The sequence below is a fragment of the Marmota marmota genome, unplaced genomic scaffold (genome assembly GCF_001458135.2).
Source record: "Marmota marmota marmota unplaced genomic scaffold, marMar, whole genome shotgun sequence".
Classification (NCBI taxonomy): domain Eukaryota; kingdom Metazoa; phylum Chordata; class Mammalia; order Rodentia; family Sciuridae; genus Marmota; species Marmota marmota.
Genome location: NW_025999987.1, coordinates 579,800 through 585,149, shown reverse-complemented (window position 1 = coordinate 585,149; position 5,350 = coordinate 579,800). Strand labels below are relative to the sequence as shown.

The following is a 5,350-nucleotide window of genomic DNA, read 5'->3' as shown; positions in this document are numbered from 1 at the left end:
TTGATACAGCAGGAGTAGGAGCCCTTTATTGCAGGACAGGAGCAGTATTTATACATTCCACACAGCTTATCTAATTAACATAAACTAGATACATCAGTCAACCAATCAGGAATCTCCACACTTAATGGCTTGCTTTTGTTACTTCTCAAACCACTCCCTCTGGCATTTTGCCAGGCACCATCCAGACTTGTTTACGAACTCTAACATTCCCCTGGCTAAATGCCAGGTGTTATTTTGACTTGTTTACAGACTCTAACATGAGTGTATCCTCTTCCTCTTTCCTATAGACACAGGCTTCACAAGGTTGGCACTTTTGGCTTGTTTTCAGTTCCCCAATGTATCCTGGATACAAAATATGTGTCATTATCCAACAAATGAGAGCTGAATGAATGATCAGTGTCAGCCCTTCCCATTCTAGAGATACTTTCTTTATTAATGGAGTTTCATACCAAATGCTGCTGTGGCATCTGCAGCACACGGGCTTCTCACACTGACGTCTCAGGCATTTGGGCCTTTCTCACAAGTGCTGCCCTCCCTCTCTCCACACCAGGCCCCCTGCACTCCACAGCACTCAAGTACATTCTTTTCTTCAGGAAATATGATCCTTGACTAATGAGTCATATTTTCCAACTAAACAGAAATCTCTATCAAACTCTATCCATCTAGGAATTATAATGGAGCAAGTGCTAGGATTAGTAGAGCTCAGAGCAGTAAAACTGCTGAGTAGTGAAGATGGAACCCTAAGAGGAATTTATAGAAGATGAGAGTCGTGAGAGCTTTCCTCTCTTCCCATAATCTGATCCCTTTAAAAATACTGGAGGAATGATGGAAAATACAATCCAGGAAATTGCACTGGTTTTTGTGAGACAATGATAGAAAAAAGGATTTCTGCTGCTGTCAAAGGTGAGATACACCCAGAGGAGAATGAGACCAGAACTCATACTTACTAACAAAAACAGGGATAATTCTCTATAGAAATTGAGAAATGAAAAAAGGTAGAGGCAGAAGGCCAGACTCAGGTCTCAGCCAATGCTAACCCACGTGATGCCCTCCCTGTCCATAGTCCTGGAGACAGGATCAGCCCTGGTGACACCTGAGTTACTGCCATCACAGGTCCTGGTGGGATCATTAGCTATTGACTGAAGGGACAGGACTAAGAAGCAGGGAAGATGATGCAGCTGAGGAGTGACCACATCAAAGCCCAGGATGGACTGAGCACAGACTTGGTGCCACCTTGTCTACTCGTAGCTCCTTTCAATCTTCTCCTGTCCCCACCTGTAGCAGACTCAGCACAGCAAACAGATGAATGCTGGAGGTTTTAGTTTTATTTTCTCTCTGAAATTTTAGGAATATTCCTTTCCATTTTAAATTTAATTTAATTAATTAATTTTTATGTGGTGCTGAAAATCAATCACACCCAGTGCCTCATACATGGTAGGCAAGAGCTCTACCACTGAGCTACAACCCCAACTCTACTCCTTTCTTTTAATTAACCCATCAACTATATTTCATGACACAAATTTGAAATACAAACCAATATCCATATTCTGTTTTTCAATAGCAAAGGTAGCAGCCGCTCAGGGCAACATAAAGCTAAATAAGGAATGGAGACATCCCAGCCCCATATCTGCTACATAGGAAAGTTGACAGAGGAAGAGAACAGGACAGTGTGGGTAGGGGTCTTGATGCACAGGAATGGGCTGGTTTCCCCATTTTCTCACACTATTATGATAGGAATACAGACTTTAGGTATAGTTAGGTGCCAGTTGCTAAAGGAGAAGTCAGGACCTCTTGAAGTCACTGTAGGGAGCAGCAAGAAAACGGAACAAATTCTGTATCGCTCAGTTGCACAGAGGCAGCTCTCTTACACTGTAAAAGAAAGTAATACGAACAAGTTCATATCAGTCACTGTAAGTGGAAACATACTGAATAACCCATTAAACACTCAGAATGTCAAAAATCCAGAGAGTCCATATACACCCTATACACTCATGTGCCAACTCCTCTGTCTCTTCAGGCCCTCCAAAGTCTCACTTTTAAGTGGTGAGGGACACATTAGAGCCCTGTACACTGTCATTGCCTGAGCAAAATAAAAACAAAACCTAGTCAGAGTCCAGAGGAGATGTAGCTAATGGAATTATGGGATGGATCAGCTCTGCTATGGCTCCCCTCTACACTACCCCAAAGGTCTCAAGGATCACTGTTCATCATACTTAAGGCAGCTGAAGCATAGGTGCCTTTTTTTACTTCTGTGGAAAGGAAATTTATCAAGTGAGAAAACAAGTGGGAAACAGGTCTGAGAGGTGCCCCGTAGTCCTGGTCACTGGGTATGTGTCCAGAACTGTGACTGCAGATGTAGGGAAGGATCATCAGAAGAAAGGAGAAGTGATAGATGGAGCCAACTGCTCTCTTGGAGGTCTGCGCTCAGCAGGGAAGTTCCCCTGGCCTCTAAATGCTGGGAATCAGGGCCCCATCACCACAAAAACCAGGGAGATAAAACTATCTTTTATTTTCTAAGAACTTTAAAAATATAAAAGGATCTAGGCTGGGTAAGTACATGTGTAGATATCACTTCCAATTAACAAGGTAGGCACACTTTCTACCAGGTACTCGAAACCACTAGTAGGACAAAAAATTCAGCCCTGCACTTTTCCTACCTGTGTTTTTCTTCTTCCATAAGACACAAGCAACCACAGCTACAAGGAGGACCAGGCCAGTAACAATTCCCATCATGGGGATGGTGAGCTGAAAGGGTGGCTCTGGGAAGGGAAGGGAAGTTAGGTGAGGAGCCTGACCACCAGCTCTCAGTCCTCCCCCTATTGAGGGTCTCCAGAAAGCCTCCTGCTTTCCTGACAACAGGCTCTGGGCCCTCACCCCCTCCTTACCCCATCTCAGGACGAGGGGCTCAGGCAGCCCCTCATGATGCACATGGCATGTGTATCTCTGCTTCTCTCCAGCAGGTTTTTACCTCCACAGCTGCCCATTTCTGGAAGTTTCCATCCCCTGCAGACCTGGCCTCCACAAGTTCCATGTCCTGGGTCTGGTCCTCTCCACCTCATTGCCAGTTCAGAGTGATCTTCTTAGGGTAGAAGCTAAGAGCCCAACACCTCAGAGTGATGTGTCCTCAAGGGCTAGGGTGGTGAGTCACATGTGTCTTTGGGGAGGGGGGGTCTGAGAGGAAGAATATGGAAATTTAAACATTTTTGCATTACATACTCCTAGGCCACTGATTCAAGCATCTGGTATAATCTCCTTTTTTTTTTTTTTTTTAAGGTCTAGAATCAGACTGAGACAAACCAGTGTAAGACACTTCTGGTGTCTGACCGGGACTTAAGGTTCTGATCTGCATGGAGACTTAGAGATGTGGAAGATCTGGAGTCACACTTCCAAAGACACTATGCAGGAACAGACCAGACAGTGTGTCCCCGGTGCCAAGACTGCTGCCAGGGAACTGTGGTCAGTTATTTATTGTCCCACCAGTCAGGGAGAGACAGATCCCCTACATGTCCTCAGAGAAAGCCGGCTTCAGTTCCTCTCTAGTACAGCACCTGGGAATCCAGGCCCACTCACTTTTCTCTGGACAAGAGGGAAGAGTGGGTGCCATTTCCCCCCCCCCCTCCTGTGGGAAGTGGGGGAAGGAGATCGCGCAGGTGTCCCACAGCCCCTCATACCTAACCGCTACAGTGTCTCCTTCCCGATCTCCAGATATCTAAGGAGCCACTCCGCACAGGCGCCCTCCAGGTAGGCCTTGCTGGGCTCTGCATCACCGGCCGCCTCCCACTTGGCGCTGGTTGATCTGAGCTGCAGCATCTGCTGCAGTCCAGGAGCGCAGGTCCTCACTCAGGGTGATGTAATCCTTGCCATCACAGGCTTACCGCTCATACCCTGGAGGAGACGCCCATCTGGCCCCACGTCGCAGTCCTAAGAACTCTGGAATGTGTGAGAGCCTGTCCCCTCATTCAGCGATCAGCCCAGTCCCCACCCTGCCCACCTCGCAGGTTCCCCCNTGACCGACCCCCCCACCCCTCGGCCTGGAGGATGGGGTGTGTGGGGGGGCGACACCCGCCTTCCCCAGAACACGGGGCCCACCCGCGGGTCCCACTGCCTTGGAGTAAACCGTAGCCCAGGGAATCCGGACGACTGAGAACCGACCGTCAGGGACATGAGGGATCGCGGTCCTAGGGACACTCACCGCCCTCGCTCTGGTCGTAGTGGCAGCGCAGGTTATTCAAGTTCACTCGTTCAATCTGTGCGGCGTTCTTGGCTTTCTGTGTGTTCCTAACCCAATAATCCGACCCCTCCTGCTCTATCCACGGCGCCCGCGGCTCCTCCCTGGGATTCTCAGCGTCGCTGTCCAAGCGCACGAACTGCGTGTGGTCCACGTAGCCCACGGAGATGAAGCGGGGCTCCCCGTGGCCGGGCCGGGACACCGAGGTGTCGAAATGCCTCAAGGAGTGGGAGCCTGGGGGCGGGAGTGGCTCAGACCTGTGCGATCCTTCTCAGGGCATCCAACCCAGGTCCCAGGTTGACTACACCAGGCGGAGAGGAGCGGCCTCCAGGGTCTAAGATGGCGGTGGGATGCTGGAGGGAGGGGCTGAGGGGCGGGGAGGAGGGTCAGGAAGAGTCGCGCCAAGCCGGGGAGAGTCTGGGTCAATACTGGCATGGACACGGCGTCCTAGGCTTCCTCGGGGTCTCGCAAGCTCACAGGACAGGCGATCCTGTTGCTCCTCTGGCTCAAGAGTCCATTTCCCTCCCGATCCTGCACGCACCCGACCAGGTCTCTGTCAGGTCCAGGTATCCCAAGATCAGCAGGAGCAGGGTTCCGGGCTCCATCACTCCCATCCTGCAGCTTGGTGGATTCTAAGTCCAGGCCGGTGGGTGGGAACTTTAAAACCGAACCATGGAGAAGGTGATTGGCTTCTCTAGGAGCCCGACACCGAATGGAAGTGAGAACTGGGGCCGCATCGGCAGTCTCTGCAGAATACCTGGCCCAGGTTGGGAGAAGGAGAAGTGCAACTAGGGAGAAGGGGAATCCCCAGTGCTCTGAGTCCTCATCCCAGGCCCCTTGAGAGCCATAAATGGGGACCTGAGACTTTGCCCCAAACACTCTTTTATACCAGTCGCTCTAAGTCATACAGTACCCCTGATTCGTGCCTCAGCGAGTAAATAGTCCTCTGAAACATTTTGGTTTCAGGATCTTCATAGGCTGTTAAAGTGTAGTGTGCACTCCAGAGGTAATCGTGTTTATGTGGATTATGTCTATCAATATTTGCCATATTAGAAATTAATTCCATTTTAAAGATATTTATTCCTTCAGAGTATTAATAACTAATTTCATGTTAACAGAAAT

At 49.3% G+C, this 5,350-nt stretch overlaps 1 pseudogene; it reads right to left on the bottom strand.

The window, feature by feature from the left end:
• Positions 1 to 406: 406 nt before the first annotated feature.
• LOC107160871 lies at positions 407 to 4,948 on the bottom strand (annotated as a pseudogene).
• Between the last annotated feature and the right edge of the window lie 402 nt (positions 4,949 to 5,350).